The 22,258-nt window shown below is 45.2% G+C and overlaps 1 non-coding gene across 1 annotated transcript; it reads right to left on the bottom strand.

Moving 5' to 3' along the window:
* Positions 1 to 5,844: 5,844 nt before the first annotated feature.
* Positions 5,845 to 5,916, bottom strand: TRNAC-GCA. Its single transcript has one exon. It is a non-coding gene; the product is annotated as a tRNA-Cys (tRNA).
* Positions 5,917 to 22,258: the final 16,342 nt, after the last annotated feature.

Genomic DNA, 22,258 nt, shown 5'->3' on the forward strand with positions numbered 1-22,258 from the left:
TCCTGGCTTGGGGGCCAAGTCACCCAAGGGGGAGATCCCATCTGCCCTGGCCGCCGGCCCTCCTAGGGGAAACCCTAGGGCGCCTCCCCTTGCCCTTGCCCCTATATATAGTGGAGGTTTTGGGGCTGCACAACACACGAGTCTCTCTCCCAAGGCGCAGCCCTACCTCTCTCCCTCCTTGTCTCTCGTAGTGCTTGGTGAAGCCCTGCAGGAGTACCGCACTCCTCCACCACCACCACGCCTTCGTGCTGCTGCTGGACGGAGTCTTCCCCAACCTCTCCCTCTCTCCTTGCTGGATCAAGGCATGGGAGACGTCACCGGGCTGCACGTTTTTTGAACGCGGAGGCGCCGTTGTTCGGCGCTTAGATCGGAATCGACCACGATCTGAATCGCTACGAGTATGACTACCTCATCAGTGTTCTAGTAACGCTTCCGCTCAGCGATCTACAAGGGTATGTAGATGCACTCCCCTTCCCCTCTTTGCTAGATTAGTCCATAGATTGATCTTGGTGATACGTAGAAAATTTTCAATTTCTGCTACGATCCCCAACATATACTGCTTTCAGGAAGTTCGCATCGGTAAAAGGTATTTATTCAGCTCCAAACTGTCATCAAACCTGCATGAAATTTTGTGTTCCATTTTGGAACAGTTTACTCTCACGAGTGGGTTTGTGCTGCTGTTACTGCAGTCCCTTGTCCCGATGGAAGACTTGGCTTCTTCAGTGAGCATGCTCCAATACTACACTACCATTCAACCTAGTGTGAGGTAATCTCGTTCTTCCTTGACGTGGGTAGTAAGATATTCTTTTTGGTGCTTCCATGTTAGCTGATCTTCTGCCCGTGTAGTTGTTTTTGCCTTATGTCTTTATGTGTTGTGATTGTCCACATTGGCAGAGAGTTATGTCATTTGTGATTTGGACTATGAGAGGTTAACGTTGCATTGTTTTACTAGCTGAAGCTGGGGAATTTCGGGCTTTGTTTGATGGTGTTGCTCCTCTTCCGAGGAAGATACATTTAGAGGAGACTCGAGAAGACATGAAAGCTGCGGCCAAATTGCAATGGTAATTGATTAACATTAAATGTCCAAAGCGCAATATCATCAGTAGTCAATAAGAGTAATTTGCTATCATCATTAATTCATCCATGACTATGAGATATATTAACTCTTGAAAATGTTGAACTGGGTAGCATTTTTTGTGACTTATCAGTTTTGAAGGACAGCTAGAGACTATTGATTTTAAATCGTCGACACATGATTTGCTTTATACAAACGATGTTTGGGTGCATTTCACTTTGAGAGTTGTTGCCAGTTTTTGAATATGAATATTCTCACTTGCTAGCACATGTTATAACATGTCAAGTTGATTCCTATCAGTCAAATATAATCTTGTAGAGAAGTATGATAATATTCTAGAGCAATCTGGCTGCATGAACTAATACATGTTCCTGCGAAATGTTTACTTGTTTCTGTCTGGGAAAGAAAAAATTAATACATATATATTCAGATGATTTTAGAAGAAGTACCACCTTGGTGAAATATCATATAACATTCTCTAGAAACATTTTCCTAATCCTACAATCAAAGCATGCTAATGGTTTATATTTTGTGTTGCTGCATGCTTAGTATCCTTTACTTTTGACCACATATTGCTCAATGATGGTACCCGAACAAAATCACATGTTATGAAAATGATCGAGGGATAAGAAACTGTACCGTTCAAGTCAAAATTTAATGAGTGGCCACCAACTCCTGATTTGAAATTGTCGTCTGAGGATGGAAGAGGCAAAGTTGCAGGTTGCTATCTACAAATTATAATGCTTGGTACTATGGATTGCTAGAAGGTTCATATCACATATATTTACATTTTCTAAAACTGGCATTTTTCATCACAGTATTAGGATGAAATGGAATTTCCATTCGCCAAAAAAGAAAATAGAACAAATGAAATTGGCTTGCAGATTCAGTTTTCATTTGCACGTTATCAAAGTTAATACTTGTTAAAATAGGTCAGCTTGGAATGATATGTGTTTCTGTAGTCTCTCTATTGCTTATGGTTTTGAAGTACATATCTAGCTATTTTTGAACATACATGAGTGACAATAAGGTACTCCCTCCATTCCTAAATATAAGTCTTTGTAGAGATTTCACCACGAACCACATACTGATGTATATAGATGCATTTTAGAGTGTAGATTCACTCATTTTGCTCCGTATGTGGTCCATAGTGAAATCTCTACAAAGACTTATACTTAGGAGCGGAGGGAGTATATAGCTTTCCTTGGTCATCATGGAGCATAACCGTTGTACAATTATCAATGTATGAAAAAGGGCAGCCCGGTGCATGTAGCTCCCGCTTCTGCAGGGTCCGGGGAAGAGTCCGACCACTTTGGGTCTATAGTATGCAGCCTTTCCCTACATTTCTGTAAGAGGCTGTTTTGAGGACTTGAACTCGTGACCTCATGGTCACTAGGCAGCAGCTTTACCACTGCGCCAAGGCTCCCCTTCATAGTTATCAATGTATGAATGATATAAAATTTGGTGAACTGTAGAGTTGGTTTCATGCTTTCATAAGATACTGAAATTAGAGCTTCAGCTTATATTTGGTGAGCAGACACTTTTTGAAAATCGACAGCTGAAGGTATAAATGCCCTTGGTCCATGGTTGTCATTTTCTTCAAGCTCAGTACATAAGTTTCTTATGTGTTTTTGGTTCACCTTCGCCCGTCCTGACATTCATCACAATAAAATATTTTACTTACAGTTGTATACATTGTTAGTCTGTTTTTTTTGTTCATTTCAGAAGCTTCAAATATTATGGTTAGCGGTGTATTGGTGTAGAATCCTCGAAGTTTTCAAGTATTTTAGTCTCCCTTTTTTGTAGTACTAGAATGTCTTATGGTGCATTTTCTTCTGCAATCTAATATATGGAACTGTTCTATTGCTCTTTTGGACTGACTGTCTTAATGCTGAAGTAAGAATCTTATCATACATAGACGTTTTCTTTATTTAAGATAAGGATACACTCTTGCATGTAAAATCTGGATAGATTCCCTGCCCTGAGTATGTTGTTTCGTATCCTTTAATTAAGACTTTCACTGTTAATAAATATATGATGCTTAACTATGATCTCTTGTCATCAGGCAATTTTTTGTGCACAATAATAATCATATCAGTAAATGGTACTCCCTCTGATCCAATAAAAGCATTGTGGCTTTAGTTCAAATTTGAACTAATGCTGAACTAAAGCCATGACACTTTCATTGGATCGGAGGTAGAATGTTATTTTATTCTTACTCTCACCTTCCATGTCCATGCTAGGTATCTTGCCATTCAGGTCCAACGAATCACTAGGTAATTATACGTTGTTCTGGGTTAGATCAACTTGTTCCTGGGTGTCTGAAAGGGAAAGGGCAGAACTGGTGGGGACTACAGCCGACTAAAATCCATGAAGCATTTGTGTTGGGTACATCAAGATGAAGATGAAGAGAATTCCGGTGAAAGGCATCATGCTGATTTTGATGTGGAAATGGATGATGCCAAGCCTCTAGAGGACTCTGAAAGTTTTCTTTTTTGTTTGGTTCCTTATTTGTGGCCTCATGAGGCCCCTTTCTTCAGCTAAACTGAATCACTTCATGTTAGCTTGTCTTCACTTTTGGATTAACTATAATGCATCGTCTCACTCGTTTATGCTCCATGGGTGAGTGGTACATATCATCCTTTAGGTGTACTCAAAACTTAAATAACAAGTGTACCCCCGAACTCAAATAATATTGTACCTGTAAGTTTGATCAAATGTAGTACTAATAGATCCTAATGTTATAGAATACACTCATATTGATGCACATGAATGAAACTGAGGACCAAACATGACAGCTGAATGTGTTGAGACAAGATAAGTGCGCACAGGCCCGTAATAAGTGGCGCCACCAGGTGGCGCCCCAACCACTAGTACATACATTATGTACGGAAAACCATGGCTTGTGCCGCGGATTTGCATGTGTACACGCATGCATGCACGTGAGTATCCATTAATCGTCCACATGTGTTGTATTTTTCAACTTTATATAATGAATATGAATATGTGGTTTCTTTCACAAAAAATATCCATTAAATGTTATGATATATCATGTGATACCTTAAAATTCCCTTCCTTTCCCTAGATATGAGCACTTGTTTTTTGTCAGCTATAAAAGGCATTATATGTAAAACAACCCAATTTTTCTTCCAAATTTTGAAATCTTAACAATAAGATAAACAATAAGATAAACTAGTAGAACGATAAACTAGTAGAACACTCGCGCGTTGCTATGGGCTACAATGCATGCATATACATAAATCAAATGAAGGATTAAAATTGTTTTCAAGGTTGAAGCTCATTTCTCCTACTACGGGCGGGTTAGGACATCAAACAGGCTCCTATCGGCTCCCCAAATTGCAACCGTCTAGATGGGGGGAATGTGGTTGTCTGAACTATCCATCATGTTATCTCCAACACGCATTTCCAACATAAAATCCTCACCCTAGGACGCACCCTACCATTTTCCTGCCGGACCCTCCCTTCATACTTGGTTTCCCACTATAACGGGACATTTCTCGCTAGAGCCCTCTTCTTTAAAACCATGACGCACACCTCACCCTTTTCATGGAGCCCTCTCTCCCCACGTACCACCAAGGAGGAGTCTCCCGTCAACTGCTCCGCTCCCCGCTCTGATCCCCTCCCCCCATGTTCATGCTAATCCGCCCCCGCCATCAATGGGGGAGGAGCTGTGCTTTGCCCGTGACGCCCCCCCTCCCCCAAGCCAAGAGGTAGATCCAATGTCTCCAAATCCATTGCCTTGTTGTAAAATACATATGAATCTCGTGCATTACCACGAAAATAATAATATGATGTCCGTTGTTGGGCATGCAACTAAGAGCATCTCTAGCAGACCTCGTATAAGTGGTCAAACCTGCAAAATAAACGTTTTCACAGTTCCAGTTAAAAAAAGGGGCCAAACAGACCCCTTAAAATCGTCCGACCCTTATAAAAATTTAAGGGGCCCCTGAACGCAAATCCAAAACCCTCATATGTACAGTTTTGAAGGCAATTTTGTCAGGGCCCTGCATACCGGTCAATATTGGCGGTTGAGGAATCTCTGTTCCCGCCAACGCCATGAAGCTCGCCCAGCCGCCGCGCCTGTCCGCCACCCAGCCGCCCATCCGCCCGGCCGCCGCGCCGGGTCGCCTGCGTGGATGCAAGCAAGCTAGCTAGCTGAATCGATGCGAGCTAGCTAGCTAGCTACGGCCGCACTAGCTAGCTAGGTAGCTACGTCCGCGCTAGCTAGCTAGCTGAGTCCGGCCGCGCACGCCCGGCCTCCGCCCACGCGTCGTGGCCGTCCCATGTCTCTCTCCTCCACTTTGGCCGTGTCTTCTTCGTCCGTACGTCGGTCGCCGGTTGATTTCAAATTGGCGTGAGAAGAGGAAGAGAAAGAGGTATATTCAGAGAATATTCTCTTTTACGGGTTGATTATACGGGGTCTGAGTCTGACCTCGTCTGCACCGGCCTACATATGCACTTTTCCACGAACTGCAAAACACTTGTGCGGGTTGGGATTTTGCGGGGTCTGCTAGAGATGCTCTAATACATCACCCTGTCTGTTATTAACTCTTGAAGCACCCAACCAATACATTTGCCCTTCTATCCTAACCAAAAAATTGTACGACTTGATGAAAAAAATATTCTCAGGAGGAAGAACTGACATACACAAAAATGCATAAGAGACGAAAGTAAATACTTTAGAAGAAAGTGTGGAAGGTCAAGATAATAGTTGAAGAAGGAAACTAAAATAGAAGAAAGAAACGAATAGGGCCCAACCGGGTTCAAACCAGTGACGTATTGATCTGCAGTCAATTGCTCAACCACTGAGCTATGGACCCATTTTTGTTTGACCCTAAATAAATAATTTCACAAGCAAATAGATAGATGGTGCATTCATATCCTTGTGTTCAAATATTAATTGGTTCACTCTTTATTGTCAATGCAAAATGAATATCAATTTGTATCCTTGCAGATATAGATATGGGTTAGAGCGCTAGTTAAGAACTTACACATACTCATATCAGCTGTATATGCCATCATAAATTAGGTACACATACTTCAACCTGCCCTCATGGATTGCCAGTTCCAGCTTTTATGTAAGATGCTATTTTTGGGTTATGCCATTCTTAGATTCTGTTGAAGGGGCCTAATTGGAGAAATGTCCTACGTGTCTAAAACTGCGTATATCGGTCTATCACGCTACACAGAATATACAATGCATAATTGCCTTAATTTTGAAGTAATTGAGAACTATTTCAATAGCAGTAACCATCTAATGTAAGCATAACAGTTCACACAAAGAAGAATCAACATGACAAAAAAATGCATAACGGATGAAAAGGGAACTATTTGAATAGCGGTGTCCATCTAATGTAAGCATAACCGTTCTCACAAAGAAGAATCGACATGACAAAAAAATGCAAAACAGATGAAAAGGGAAGTAATTGAGAACTATTTGAATAGCGGTGACCATGCAATGTAAGCATAACAGTTCTCACAAAGAGAAATCGACATGACAAAAAATGCATAACGGATGAAAAGGGAATAAATCTAGATATGGTTAAAACTTCAAAGTGACTACTTGTGACGCAAGTGTGGAAGGCCAAGACAGTAGTTGACAAAGAAATAACATTAGAAAAATAAAACAATAGGGCCCAACCGGTTCGAACCAGTGACCTATTGATCTGCAACAAAAACGGTTGGCCCATAGCGTAGTGATAGCTCTACCACTTCGCCATGGATCTATTGTTGTCGTTGTTGTTGTCGTTGGTCATACATATATGTGAAACCGTCTATGAGCTGTGTGTATCAATATTGGGTGCTAACGGCCTCTAGTCATATTCGAATCCCTTGTTGTGTATTTTCACTCATATGCCTTATAATGTATTCTGTTGCGTATTTCTCTATAAACAGGAAGTAAAGGAGTTCAGGGTGCGCAGTCTGGCCCTGTGCTATGCAGAGAGTCAAAATTGCCATCGAGGCGGCAAAACGTATAGATACCTACATGAGAAGGTTCAGCCTTCAATCATCCATCGGGACATCAGATCAAGCAATGTGCTTCTGTTTGAGGACTTCAAGGCGAAAATTGCAGAATTCAACCTCTTAAATCAAGCTCCCGATATGGCAAGCACGTCTCCATTTGAATCATGTATTAAGGACATTTGGATATCATGCGCCAGAGTAATTTCTAATTCATACTAATACATTTTTGCATGTTGGTCAATACCTTGCATTAACATAAGTCAACTACAGTTGTTCCAGATCACAAGTCTCGAAAAAAGTTAGATATAATAAAATTTTATTGCAAAAATAAGTATTGCTATGATTTTAGTTCATGATGATGTCAATGTGGTAGGGCCCATCTTTAAATGACAGCTGCTTCGAAATGTTTAATATGCTGTTTGGATGAACTAACTTTTAGATTCTCCTCGTCACCACGTGGCTGGCTATCATACACGTTTTATGTTCCGCTGGTTGATTCCTATTGACTTCAACCCACTTTTTGTCTATGTCTATGAATGTTCGACTGCCGGTTCTCGTAAGTTGTAACTGCTTAAGTAGCAATAGATTCAAGGGGTTCATATTCAATAGACAACACCGGAACAAGCTTAAGTGACATGACCTGCATACTATCATAGCCAAAGTAAGCCTGCCGTGGATGTGGTGGTCCATCATGGCAGGGAAGCATTCTTATTTCATGCACCCAACAAATAAACACTGCAGCATAGTTCTGGGAACCTGCTGATCAAATAAGAATGGACCAAATGTAGTGAATTAAAGAACTTTCTATTTTGAACCCCACGATGTACACCTGTATCAATAGAGTGGATGCCCAAACCGACGCACCAATATGGTGCACAGCTTGGCACGTATCATCTAGAATATATCTTAAAACCGTTATTGTGCTGCAAGAACCACCATTTTTCAGATTCGCAACAAAAAAACACACCGTTTTTCATGTTATATGATAAGTCGATGAGTGCGAACCAACCTGTGGTTGGATGGTTGAGGGACTGTGGTATCCCCAACCCACTAGGGTTCAAATCCTGGTGCTCGCATTTATTCCTGAATTTAGTTCACAATTTCCGGTGATGCGCATTCAGTGGGAGGAGACTTTCCCGTTGATGACGAGGTGCCTACGGTGATTTCGTAAATTTCAAGATGATATGCTGGCTCAGTTTTTTGAAGGTGCTCAAAGGGATAGGGTGTGTGTGCGTTCATTAGGGTGAGTGTTTGCACGTGTATATGAGCGCTTGCGTCTTTACTGTGTTAAAAAAAATGATGAGTCGACGAGAATGGAAACACGTCACGCCTCGACCATTTCCCACCAATGTATCATTACTCTGATTCTTTTCCAGACGAGTCGATTTTGTCCCACTCGTCGCATTAAAATCCACTCATCAAGTTGCAACGACTCTATCAAAGTATTCCATGCCATTGATGCAGACCATACTCGTCCTCGACACCATGGCTGAAACCACGAATAGATTCAGAGTTCCCTTGTGATGCTACTTAACAAGTTTGACTTCTTGGTGCTTAAAGTTTAAAATATGTAATAAAACCAATAAAGAAACACATACATGCCCTTTTTTATTCATTAAATTCTGGTGCCACATCAGCCCTGAAAGTGAGGCTGTCTATCATATTTGGCATTAGACATATTTGGCATCAAACGACTCTCATTTGACCAGTTAGTGCTTTCGGCAACGCGATTACTGAAAATCAATGTTTTCGGCAAACTTTTATGAAAACGATAGATTTCTGCACCGAGCAACGCAATTGTGGTGGTTTTTGATAATTTACTTTTTATGTAAATATGTATATGCTATGACGCGCCTTAAAGCAAACAGGAAATGATCATACTACAACAACTAGATTAGCACCGTCAAGTTTTCTTGCATGGGACAATGCATGCAACTGGCAACTTTTCCCATAGGGTATGAGATGCTCATCATGACCAATGTAAGCAACTGGCAACTACTTGCCCCTTATATCACAGAAGAAAGATTTATTCGATATTGGGGACTTAAAATCTTGAGGGCCAGATTTCTAAAAAGGTTCTAGCCCATGCTGGGGGAGGACCTAATTGAGGAGGTTATGAAAGAAATCAACACATGTACTATCCCGAACGGTTGGAATGATACGGCGATCGTGATGATTTCTAAGATTAATACACCAGAAAAGGTAACACAATTTAGACTGATTAGTTTATGTAATGTGGTATACAAAATAATTGCAAAAATGATGGCTACTCGATTGAAGGTTTTTTTACCAGAAATTATTAGTCCAACACAAAGTGCATTTGTACTGGAAAGATTGATAACGGATAATATTTTAGTGGCATATGAATGTTTTTCCACAATCAAGAACAAAAGAGAAGGTAGAGAGGGCTTGTGTGCTATAAAACTTGACATGCACAAAGCATATGATAGAGTCGAGTGGCCTTTTTTGAAGGAGATTATGTTGAGATTGGGTTTTCGTCGAAAATGGGAGAATTCGATTATGCAATGTGTCTCAACTGTCGAATACATAGTAAGGATCAATGCAGTGAAAAGTGAGAGCTTCACGCCTACTAGAGGGTTGAGGCAGGGTGATCCACTATCACCATACCTCTTTCTGCTGTGCACAGAGGGGTTGAATGCCTTGCTGACGCATGCTGAGGAAAACGGAAACATATCTGGAGTTAAAGTCTGTACAGACGCCCCGCCAGTCACAAATCTTCTCTTTGCAGATGATTCATTGATCTTGATGAAAGACAACCAACATAATGCGACAGCCCTGAAATCAGCATTAGATTTATATTGTGCGGCATCGGGATAGCTGGTAAAAGTTGAAAAGTCAAATATTTTCTTTAGTCCTAATACAACGGTAGAGATCAGAGAACAACGGTAGAGATCAGAGAACAAATGTGTACAACACTGAATATAATGACGGAGGCAATGAATGACAAATACTTGGGCTTGCCAGCAAATGTGGGTGTTGATAAAACAGACTGCTTTAAATTTATGATTGAACGAATTGTTAAGAAAATTAGTGGTTGGAAGGAAAAATTATTGTCTTCCGGGGAAAGGAGATCCCGCTCAAGGCTGTGATCCAAGCCATACTACCTATGCAATGTCGGTCTTTAAAATTCCTAAAAAAATTGTAAAGAAATCATTGACGCGATTGCATTTCTGGTGGGGAGACGAGGAGAACCAGAGGAGGATGCACTGGATGGCCTGGTGGAAAATGTGCGTACCAGAAAACCAAGGAGGAATGAGATTCCGTGATATCCACTGCTTCAACCTGGTTTTGCTCGCCAAATAGGCATGGCGTCTCATTGATAATCCTGATTCCTTGTGTGCTATTCTAAGGGCCAAGTACTATCTTGATGGCGATTTGATGAAGTCCAAGCGAAAGCATGACACTTCCTTCACCTGGCAAAGCATTATGGCAGGCACAACTACTCTGAAATATTTGGGACTATATTTGGCGAGTGGGGAATGGACGTAACATCAATATTTGGGAAGATGCTTGGATCCCAAACTGTGTCACTACACTACTAGGAAAAAGCTTATAGGCAGATACTTACTAGTAGCGCGGGTTTATACCCCTAGCTACTGGGTCGAGATTATTTTTTTGTTTTTGAAATTAATAGTAGTAGCTCGGGTCACAAACACACACTACTACTAGCACACATACTAGTAGCGCGGGATGCACCACGCTACTAATACCAGTTAGCTGTAGCGCCGTAGTAGTAGCGCGGGCACCCGCGCTACTACTAGCTGTTTAACCCGCGCTACTACTAGGATTTTTCCTACTAGTGCTAGGAAGATAGTGACCAGGGGGGACAATTGTTATCAAAAGTGGGTGACCTGATTGACCCTGCCTCCAATAATTGGGATGAGGACCTGATTAGATAAACTATGTGGCCCATTGACGCACAACGGATTCTTTCAGTCCCACTTTCGCAACATGATATGACATATTTCATTGCCTGAAGTTATATGAAAAATGGTATGTTCTCGGTATGGTCCGCTTACTCTGTGGAGTCGAATTATCAGTATGGGAGTAAACTAAAATATTTTAATGGGATGGGGAGAATCACTCCTAATCCTATATGGTGTCAAATATGGAAGTTATCTTGTCCGGCAAAAGTAAAAAAAAATTATATGGCACACATTACATGGCAGTCTCCCATGCCGGGTAACACTCGCTAACAGACACATGAAGGTCTCACCCTCTTGCCCTAATTGCTCTCAAGGTTTAGAAGATACGAAACACATGCTTTTACTCTGTAGTAAAGCAAAGGAGGTTTGGAAGAAACTAGGGATGGATGTGATTATTGATAAAGCTTGTGAGGTTGATCGTGCTGGGGAGGCGATATTGGAATACCTTCTACTTCCTCCAGACCAAGATTTGAGTATTATGGGGTACCAAAATGTACGAGAAATGATAGCTATTTCAACTTGGTACCTATGGTGGGAAAGAAGAAAATTAGTGCACAAGGAATTAACTCATAATGCAAATCAGATATCAATGGGGATCATAGCCCTCACATCCAACTTTGTAAATGCATCATCTCCAAAGGCGTCCATGAAAAAGGGGGGATGGTACTGTCCTCCTAGGTTTTCTTGGAACTTAATGTTGACGCCTCCTTTGATCATGACATGCTGAAGGGTACGATGGGGGCAGTATTGAGAGATGACAAAGGTAGGTTTATTGCAGGAGGAAATGGATAGATTGACTATTGTGCGGATGTTCTGATGGCTGAAGCTTTAGCACTCAAATTTGGCCTAACACTGGCGCAAAGTGCATGGTGTAATTGCATAATCATCAACTCAGATAACCTAGAGCTGATAGAGACCAAGCGGGATGGAGGACAATCAGCGGGTGCGGTGGCCGCGATTTTTCGAGGACTGCTTTCACTATGCGTGTGATTTTGTCATGACTAGATTCGAACATTGTAATAGAGAGGCAAATAAAGTAGCTCATGAACTTGCTAGATTAGCTAGATTTTCTTTGACTTCAGACGGGTTTGAGGAGCCTCTAAATGAAATTGTAATGATCTTCACAAATGATGTAATGGTTATCTCTAATGAATAAAGTTTAGTTTTAAATCAAAATAATAACGCTGATCGGACAAGATTAAGCCCTGAACCTTGAACTATATACTGGGGATCATACATAACTTACACTCAAATCCATTAGTGTCTCCGCTTCATATATAAATTCTGTAACATTTTCAAAAAATCCTCAGATTTCTTATGATTGAATGTCTAGCAACAATTTTACATATGTATTGCTTATAATGTGACACAGATACGATAATTACACAATGACCATACACTTGGATTTTTTTGAACAATGACGGGGGGTGGGGGTGGTGCATCCTCACCTGAATATATATTACTCAAAATGGCCCGAAAGCCTAGGTTACATCAGAGATTACAGTGAGAAGAGAGGAACAGGCGCCAAGACAAGGCGGCGTCTCTACTGACCGGGTCTTTAAAATGGAAGACCCAAAGCGTGAAGTCTGAAATTACATTTCACACGGTATCAAAAGTGGAATGAGTTTCAGGGAGAAACACCAGGGGTGTTACGAGAGTCCTGGAGTTTCCAAAGAATGGCAAGGGTGACGGTGGGCCATAGGTTGATGTCGAGGCCAGCCGGTGTGATGGTATCCCAAAGATGATCGATGTCGGGTGGTGGGTGAAGCCCCAACATCCACCACACCTGGACTGCCCTAGGGAAGGAGATGGGCAGGTGCAAGGCGTCATCGAAGGGGTGGTCACATCTCAGGCAGGAAGAGTTGGAGGCAATGGTCTTGTGGTGAAGATTGGCCTTAGTATTGAGCCTATCTCTGAATAGAAGCCAGCCAAAGATATTGACTTTAATCGTTGCCTTTGAGCTCCAAATGCAATCGGCCTGGATGTCTGGCTCGTCAGTGGAGGAGAGCAGTGAGTAAGCGCACCTAGAGGAGAACGGGGCGCCATGGGTGAGGAACCTATCATTGGGCGCATCCGTGGAAGCAACATCCTACACAAAGATAGAACAACAACAAGCTCGGTAGATGCAACATGGGTTATAGGCGGTTCTGCTGGGTAGCGAGCAACCCTTCATGCTAAACCTTGGAGACCAGAGCATAATGGTAGGTGGAGTGTGAGAACAGGTTGGGGTACTTTTGGGCAAGCAGAATATCAGTGAGCCAAGTGTCAAACCAGAAGAAAGTAGAGGATCCACTGTATGTTGAAACAAAGGAAACTGAGAAAAGGATTTGAAGCTGGTTTTTAAGAATCTTCCAAAGAAAAGAAGAGGGTGGGTGCAAAAACAGAAAATTTAGCGAGTAGTGATGAAGAAACCACTTGGCCCAGGGTAAATCTGGTTTTCCTAGGAGCTTGAAGGCAAATTTTAGGAGAAGGCAATTGTTTTGAAGCTACAATTTTTTATGCCTAGACCACCGTATGTTTTTTCCTTGAGCACATTTTTCCAAGCGATGATACACCTAGCGCCCAAACACGTTCCCTCGGCAGCCCCAAATAAGGAGCGGCGAATCGCGTCTAAACCTTTAATAATTTTCTTAGGGAGTTTGAACACCGACATGAAGGGAGTGGACAGGGCGTCGAAAGTAGAGGATATTAGAGTTAGGCGACCACCCTTAGAAAGAGGTCGAGTGGCCTAACTGGCAAGGTACTTCAGAAATCAGTGGACTAAGGGTTTGAAGGCAGAAGAAGGGAGATGAGTGTGAGACAGAGGAAGATCTAGATAAATCCACGGGAAGGAAGATAGATCACAGGAAAAGGTGAGCACGGTGTTTTGAGCCAGCACTACTAGGGAAAAGCCTAGCAGTAGCGCGGGTCAAATGCTTAGTAGTAGCGCGGGTAGCTGCGCTACTGATACGGTGCTACAGCTAACGCTTGGCAATAGCGCGGTTTGACCCGTGCTACTGCTATCTAGGGTTAGCAATAGCGTTCGTCACCAAAATGCGCCCCTACTAATATCTGTAGCGCCTTAGTGCAATGAGCGCTACTGCTAAGACCTCGCTGCTGCTAAATACATATCCAACGCTACTGTTATTAGTTTTTGATTTTTTTTCTGCTCCCGTGCTTCTGAATTTTGTTTAGGGCTTTATACAATAATCTCTAGTATATCATACACATACAAATGTAATCATAGCATATACATACAAATAGTCTCATCAAATCATGTCATCATCATAATCATCATCCAACACAAAGTGGTCTCTCGTCATCATCTCGAAAATAGTGATACAAGTCTCGAATACTTGCAACTACATCGCCATCCATCTAAACAATGATATATGCGAGAAGAGCTATCACTATGAGTGATAGCGGAACTATGCAGTACATGAGGCGACGGTTATGAATCCTCTCTCGTGCTAGCGTGAACCTCAGGTAACTAGCATCTGCTTCTTGTCTGCTTTTAAAGCCTTTATGGCTGGCGCCCGAGACCCCCTCTACTTGCGCCAGACACTCAGGCAACTCGTCGTACACTCCCGGAACCTTCCCTTTGTACACGACATAGCGCTGCTCTTCGCCATCAAGAATCTAGGTACCTGTTAGAGATGCATCTTCATCAAGAGAATGTACAATCACATATGCAACAAAATATACTTGAGCAACCTGAAAAAGAAAGGGTTAGCAACTAGATGCAACATATAGTATGCAAACTAATTAACTAGAGGTACGCAGGTCATCGTACCAAAACTAACAAAGTAGTGTTACGCAAGTTCGACAGGGACCGTGGACATCACAAAGTTTCATCGCTACAGAAACTATACAAATTCAACCGACACATATCATCATCATCGGCATCGTAAATCACTAGAAGTTCCATCCTTCCATATCATCAAGGATGGACCCTAGCTTCTTGAATAGTGTGAGGTCCTAACGTTGCATGCCTATGCGAGTTCGGACGTCAACTTGCAATATAGGGTCATGGTGGAACATCTGAGGGAGTCCTGGACTAAGTGGTCCTCGGGCGTCCGGCCTGTTAGCCATGGGCCGGATTGATGGGCTGTGAAGATACGAAGACCGAAGACTGTACCCGTGTCCGGATGGGACTCTCCTTGGCGTGAAAGGCAAGCTTGGCGACCGAATATGTAGATTCCTTTCTTTGTAACCGACCTTGTGTAACCCTATATCCTCCCGGTGCTTATATAAACCGGATGACTTAGTTCGGGAGGGGAATTATTCATTACCACAACCATACCAGCTAAACCTCTAGGGTTTAGCCATTATGATCTCGAGGTAGATCAACTCTTGTAATACTTGTACTCATCAATATCAATCAAGCATGACGTAGGGTATTACCTCCATAGAGAGGGCTCGAACCTGGGTAAACATCGTGTCCCTTGTCTCCTGTTACCATCGACCTTAGACGCACAGTTCGGGACCCCCTACCCGAGATCCACTGGTTTTAACACCGACATTGGTGCTTTCATTGAGAGTTCCACTGTGCTGTCGACGAAAGGTTCGATGCCCCCTTCAATCGTCGATAGTGACGCTGTCCAAGGAGAAACTTTCCTCCCCGGACAGATCTTCGTGTTTGGTGGCTTCGCACTGTGTGCCAACTCGTTTGGCCACCTAGAGCAGATCGATAGCTATGCCCCTGACCATCAGTTCAGATTTGGGAGTTTGAACTACGTTGCGGACATCCATGGAGATTTAATCTTCATCGGATTCGAGACCGCGGCGACCGCTCCCGGTCACCCCGATGATCATGACCTAAATCTGTCATCAGACCGCATCCAGGATATCGCTCATGTAACCGCTCTGGCCTTAGATCCGGAGCAGACTGCGCCATCCGAGGACTGCGCCTTAGATTCCACGGCGTCGGAGTCGTACATACACTTAACCTCTCACGACGTCTGTGTCACCGGAACTCCAGACTCTTCTCTGGCCGTAAGTTCCGAACCACGTGAGCCCGCGGACGCCGAACTTGATCGCTTATCGATCTTCGAGTTCAGCCCCACAGACATCTTCCAGCACTCGCCTTTGGGCGATGTGCTAAACTTGTTAAAGAACCTGTCCTTGGCGGAAGACTCACAGTCAAACTGTATCCGGTTCGAACTAGAGGCTGACGGTGGAGAATTTTGCTTCCCACCTGCCACCCACTTCATAGCCACGGTCGAGGATTTGACTGACACACTTGATTACGACTCCGAGGACATCGACGGTATGGACGACGATGCCGGAGAAGAAGAGGCCCAGAACCCGCCGTTCACCGGACGCTGGACGGCCACTTCCTCGTATGATGTATACATGGTGGATGCACCAAAGGAGAACAACGGGGATGACAAGGAAGATCTAGCTAAGGATAAACCTTCCGAAATACAATCCAAGCACCGGCGTCATTGGCGCCGCTCTAAGTCACGCCACAGCAAAGACAGCAACACCGGCACAGGAGAAGATAACACTCTAGAAGGTGCCGAAGACAATGAAGACCCCGTTGAAACAGCTAATGAACAAGATGAGCGGGAAGATGGTAGGCTAGCCCTGGTAAGCAGGCCACGCATGAGGACTCAGAGGACAGAAGTTATCTTCCGCTCTCCAAGGATGAAGTGAGACTCGGCACCGATGATTTCATCGTGCCTGAGGAACCTCTTGAGCAGGAGCGCTTCAAGCGCCAGCTAATCGCCACTGCAAGGAGCCTGAAAAAGAAGCAGCAACAGCTTCAAGATGACCAAGATCTGCTCAATGATAAATGGATGGATGTCCTACCAGCCGAAGAATACGGCCTCAAGTGCCCAACCAAAAGCTACCCAAAGCGCAAATTGCTACCTCAGTTTGACGAGGAGGCGCCAGAATACATACCTCCATCGTACAATGCGGCTGACCGACCACCACGTGGTCGAGACAACACGACAACTCACGCCGAACACCAGCCAGCCCCGCCTCATCGCACAGGTAGAGGTAAATTAGCCTACGGTCATACATATGACCTCAGGCAAAACCTGAACAATAAAGCAGGACATACCAGATCAATCTACGGATCGCGAGAATGTGCCTCGACATGCGATGACAACACCCATTCGGGACGTGACAAACTTAGTCATGCGTGGGCCGAAAACCGTTGACAGACTCCATCAGAGCTACGTCGCGATACGGCCCGATATAGAGGCGCCGCACACCCTCATTGCTTCACTGATGAGGTCCTGGATCACGAATTCCCAAAAGGGTTCAAACCCGTGAATATAGAATCATACAATGGAACCACGGACCCCGCGGTGTGGATCGAGGACTGCATTCTCCACATTCATATGGCCCGCGGCGATGACCTCCACGCCATCAAATACCTCTCTTTAAAACTCAAGGGGCCATCTCGGCACCAGCTCAACAGTCTGCCTGCAAATTCTATTCGCAGCTGGGAGGACTTGGACGAGGCCTTCCTCGATAACTTCCAAGGTACATATATTCGACCTCCGGATGCTGATGACTTAAGCCTTATAGTTCAACAACCCGGAGAGTCTGCCAGGAAATTCTGGACTAGGTTCTTAACTAAAAAGAACCAAATCGTCGATTGTCCAGATGTCGAAGCCCTAGTAGCCTTCAAACACAGCATCCGCGACGAATGGCTCGCTCGCCATCTCGGCCAAGAAAAGCCAAAATCCATGGCATCCCTCACGGCACTCATGACCCGCTTCTGTGCGGGCAAGGACAGTTTGTTGGCCCGTAGCAAAAACAATGTAAGCGACGCTGGCACCCCTGAAGCTAAAACTAGCAAAGAAAAGTCTCAACGCAACAAATACAAGCGTCGAAATAACAGTGATAACACCGAAGACACGACCGTCAATGCCGGATTCAGGGGCTCTAATTCCGGTCAGCAGAAGAAGCCGTTTCAAAAGAACAATTCAGGCCCATCCAGCTTGGACCGCATACTTGATCGTCCGTGCCAGATCCATGGCACCCCAGACAAACCACCCAATCATACAAATAGAGATTGCTGGGTTTTTAAACAGGCTGGCAAATTAAACGCCGAGAACAGGGAAAAGGGATCGCAAAGCGAGGACGATGACGAAGAGCCCCAGCAACCGAACACAGGGGGACAGAAGAAGTTTCCCCCTCAGGTCAAAACGGTGAACATGATATACACTACCCACATCCCCAAGAGGGAGCGCAAGTGTGCGCTCAGGGACGTCTACGCGATAGAGCCAGTCGCCCCAAAATTTAATCCATGGTCGTCATGCCCGATCACCTTTGATCGTCGGGATCATCCGACCAGTATCCGTCATGGTGGCTCAGCCGCACTGGTCCTAGACCCAATAATTGATGGGTTCCACCCGACTCGCGTCCTTATGGACGGCGGTAGCAGCCTCAATCTGCTCTATCAGGATACAACGCGAAAAATGGGCATTAACCCATCACGGATCAAACCCACCAGGACTACCTTCAAAGGAGTCATACCAGGCGTAGAGGCTCGCTGTACGGGCTCAATCACACTAGAGGTTGTCTTCGGATCTCCGGACAACTTCCGAAGCGAGGAGTTAATCTTTGATATCGTCCCCTTCCGCAGCGGCTATCACGCACTGCTCGGACGAACTGCATTTGCTCGATTCAACGTAGTACCACACTATGCTTATCTCAAGATCAAGATGCCCGGCCCACGTGGCGTCATAACGGTCAACGGAAATACGGAACAATCCCTTCGTACAGAAGAGCACACAGCTGCCTTAGCAGCAGAAGTACAGAGCGGCCTTCTCAAGAAGAACCTTAATTCAACTGCCGAGCCCACAGACACCGTTAAGAGGGTCCGAACTACTCTTCAGCAGGAGAGATCGGCTCGTCAGGAGCTTGACTAGCAATCCGTCCTCCATCTCAGTCCCGATCAAGTGGTGGCATTCGTGCCACGCATACATAACTATGCACTCAAAATCCCATGGGCATCGATGGAGGCATAGCTAGCTTGTGGTCCATAGTACGGCTCAACCGACATCGGATACACACATAATTTCACTTTTACTTGTTTCCTTTTCAGGTCTCAATCCAACAGGCACCATCTGGTGGTCTGGTCATCGGTCCTCTTGAAGGATAAACACACCAAGACGGCGGGAAATGCAGACATATGGGGGACTTTTTAGGTGATTCCGTTAACGATAACTCTACTTGTTTTTCAGGACCCACATGCAGCTCTCCCTTGGTTTCGGCATGTCAAATAGCTTGTTGCTTATCACACTACGTGTATCAATGCGCCTTGACGTACTAATTAAATTACAATGAGAACAGTTTACGGCTGGAGCTGTACGACCCCAGCTTTTTACCTTTGTACCTTTTCTATTTTTTTCTCTTTTTCAGCTCCCCTATGGATAACCCTATCAGGTAGCACCCGTACACTTTGGTACGTTTGATGTTTGCCAGGGGCTTCATAGCTCCCCACTTTACGGCAACAAAAGTCTGAACACTTTTTATAAGTATAGTTCGGCACCCCGAATTTAGCATTATATGCATTGGCTCCGAATCATGTCTCTGGTCATTAGTTGGGTTGCCCAACTCCTGTGCTTGCTACCTTACGTTCCGCTATATCGGCTAAGGTAGTAAAGGGAGAACTACTGCGATTGTGCCTTGGTTTATCCAACGGAGCACCTCAGTAGAGAAAGCCGAAAACTGACTGTCATGATGCGGTGAGAGCCGGTCAGCTGTTCGGAGGTTGCAAATCGTTGGAGATTTCTTCCGCATTACGCGAAGGATTGGTACTTCCCAATCAGACGCTTATAGCACTCTAGTTCGGATACTAGGGGCTGCGACCATGTTTTTATTGTCACACTCCTATGGCTAAGTGAGGGTGTTACAGCCGCATAGTCTGGTTGCCTGGTTCGTTGCACTAAACAACTCCTTCAAGGACCATCTAATTGGATCAAGATTGTTTATATTCCATCCCGAACACCCCCGTACTACCTACGTGGGGGCAGAAGCCGACAAATGGTTAACCCTCAGATTTCATACAACACGGCCGCACAGGAAGTAAAATTTTTAAAACATAACAAGCATTATATTGCATAAACACTTTGTTTCATCATACAAGGAAGAGGGAGCTCGAATACATTCATTCAAAGATAGTGTCTTTCTCACAATGATCCACAATAATACGGGACCCTTCCAAGACACCGCCAAAGTATCGCTCGGGTGTGCGGTGCTCCTTGCCCTCCGGCGGCCCCTCGGCCGCCAACTTGATGGCGTCCATCTTCGCCCACCAGACCTTGACATAGGAGAAGGCCAGACGCGCGCCCTCAATGCAGACGGACCGCTTAATGACGTCCAGCCAAGGACAGGCATCAACCAGCCTCTTCACGAGGCCGAAGTAACTGCTGGGTATAGCTTCGGTTGTCCACAGCCGTATTATTAAATCCTTCATGGCCAGTTCGGCCACCCTGTGCAGTTCGACCGGCTGTTTTAGCTGACCGCTGAAGGGCACCGGATGTTCTGGCGCAAGATATTGCGACCAGAACAGCTTCTCCGGGGAGCCCCCTTCTCCGGCTCGGAAGAACTCTGCGGCATCGGTCACACTGCATGGCAGATCAACAAAAGCCCCTGGAAAACTTTGAATCCGGGTCAGTAAAAGATATTTCCTCTTCACATTCTTGCTTTGCATATTGAATTCCTTACCCGCCGCGATCTTCCTGGCCTCCTGGATCTCTTGGAGGGCGCCCTGGGCTTCACTCTGGGCCGTCTCCGCACTCTTATGAGCCTTGGCGAGTTCGGCCTCTTGAGCCAACGCATTGTGCTCCAAGGTGTCGCACTTCCTCACCGTGTCCTGGAGCTCCTGTTGGACTTTGTTAACCCGGGCCTTGAGCCTCTTACGGGCGGCCTGCTCATTGACAGCCTTCCCCTCGGCCTCGACCAGGGCCGTTTTCAGGGCCTCGACCTCGGTCGTCGCCTTTGTACACATCATGGCATTTCGGTCAGTGCATATAATTTTCCCTTTTTCGAATACATAACATGTTATCACTTACCTTGTTTTTCCTAGAGCTGCCTCTTCACCTGGCCCAGCTCCTCCTCGGCCTCCGCCAGTTTCTTCTTCAGTCCGGAGACTTCGGCAGTATGCGAGGCCGCGGCCAACAGCGATGCTTGTGCATATATTTCAGAAAAATTTAATTAGTTTCCTTCAATAGGAGATTGATCCTTTGTCCGGTTTTTTCTTTCCGAACACCGGACAGTGTCTCAGGGGCTACTGTCTATATTGGGGTTTTCTCCTTTTTGCGCCGCTTACCTCAAAACCTGTCAACATACTGTTGCAGGCTTCGGTTAGTCCGATCTAGGCGGACTGAACCCTTTCAAATATCGTGCCCATAAGGACACGGTGCTCATCCACAATGGAAGCGCCTCACAGCGCTTCCAGTAGATTATCCGGTGCCCCTGGTTGGACAGGGGTCACCGGGGGAACATGCATCCCCCCTTCTTTCAAAGGAGGTTGCGTGCCGGATTCCGGAGCCGCATCAGACTCCGGAATCGTGTCTGGCTGAGGGCTGAACTGAATACGACCCTCCCTGCTAGTCTCCATGGGGATTGACCCCCCTGGTGTCCAGTGATGGGGGTTTCGCCCTCTGGTGCCTCCTGAGCCTCTCCCCCGCCTGGAACGGTCCTTCGGGACAGCACCTCCGCATCGTCCTTGGCCTTGGGGGAGTGAGCGGCCGGCAGTGAATCGCTGGCCATCGCCTTTGAGTCTAGCGAACTTTGTGATGAGGATCGCTGGGAACTGCCGTGGGCTGGACTGCAATAGCATAACTAATTATATCAATACAACAAAGAGGATAGACTTGGTTTATGGGCGGATATGGGTTTTAGCACTTACAATGCGACCCTAGGCTTAGCGCGGGGGCGTCTCTCTGGACTGCTGTCGACGTCCCATGCAATGTTATCCACAAGGGAGCTCTTCCCTTTTTGGACGTCTCCGCCTCTAGATTCGCCGAAGCCGCCCTCTCCTTCCTCCCCTCATCAGGGGAGGGTTGTTCTCCTCCTCCTCTTCATCATCGTCGTCTTCAGCAGCAGAGGAGCGGGTCTTATCTTCGGACGTCGCGTCCGAAGCACCCCTGCGGCGGGGGCCACTTTGGACCCCCTTGGCTTTCCCGATGGTATTCTTCTCCGGCGCCTTATAGGGCACCGTCACCAGCATCTTCGCTAAACGCGGGATGACTAGTTCTTCAGGCAGCAGAGCAGAACATTGGATCAGGTTCGCCTTCTCCGT

Source organism: Triticum dicoccoides, chromosome 4A (assembly GCF_002162155.2).
Source record: "Triticum dicoccoides isolate Atlit2015 ecotype Zavitan chromosome 4A, WEW_v2.0, whole genome shotgun sequence".
Classification (NCBI taxonomy): Eukaryota; Viridiplantae; Streptophyta; class Magnoliopsida; order Poales; family Poaceae; genus Triticum; species Triticum dicoccoides.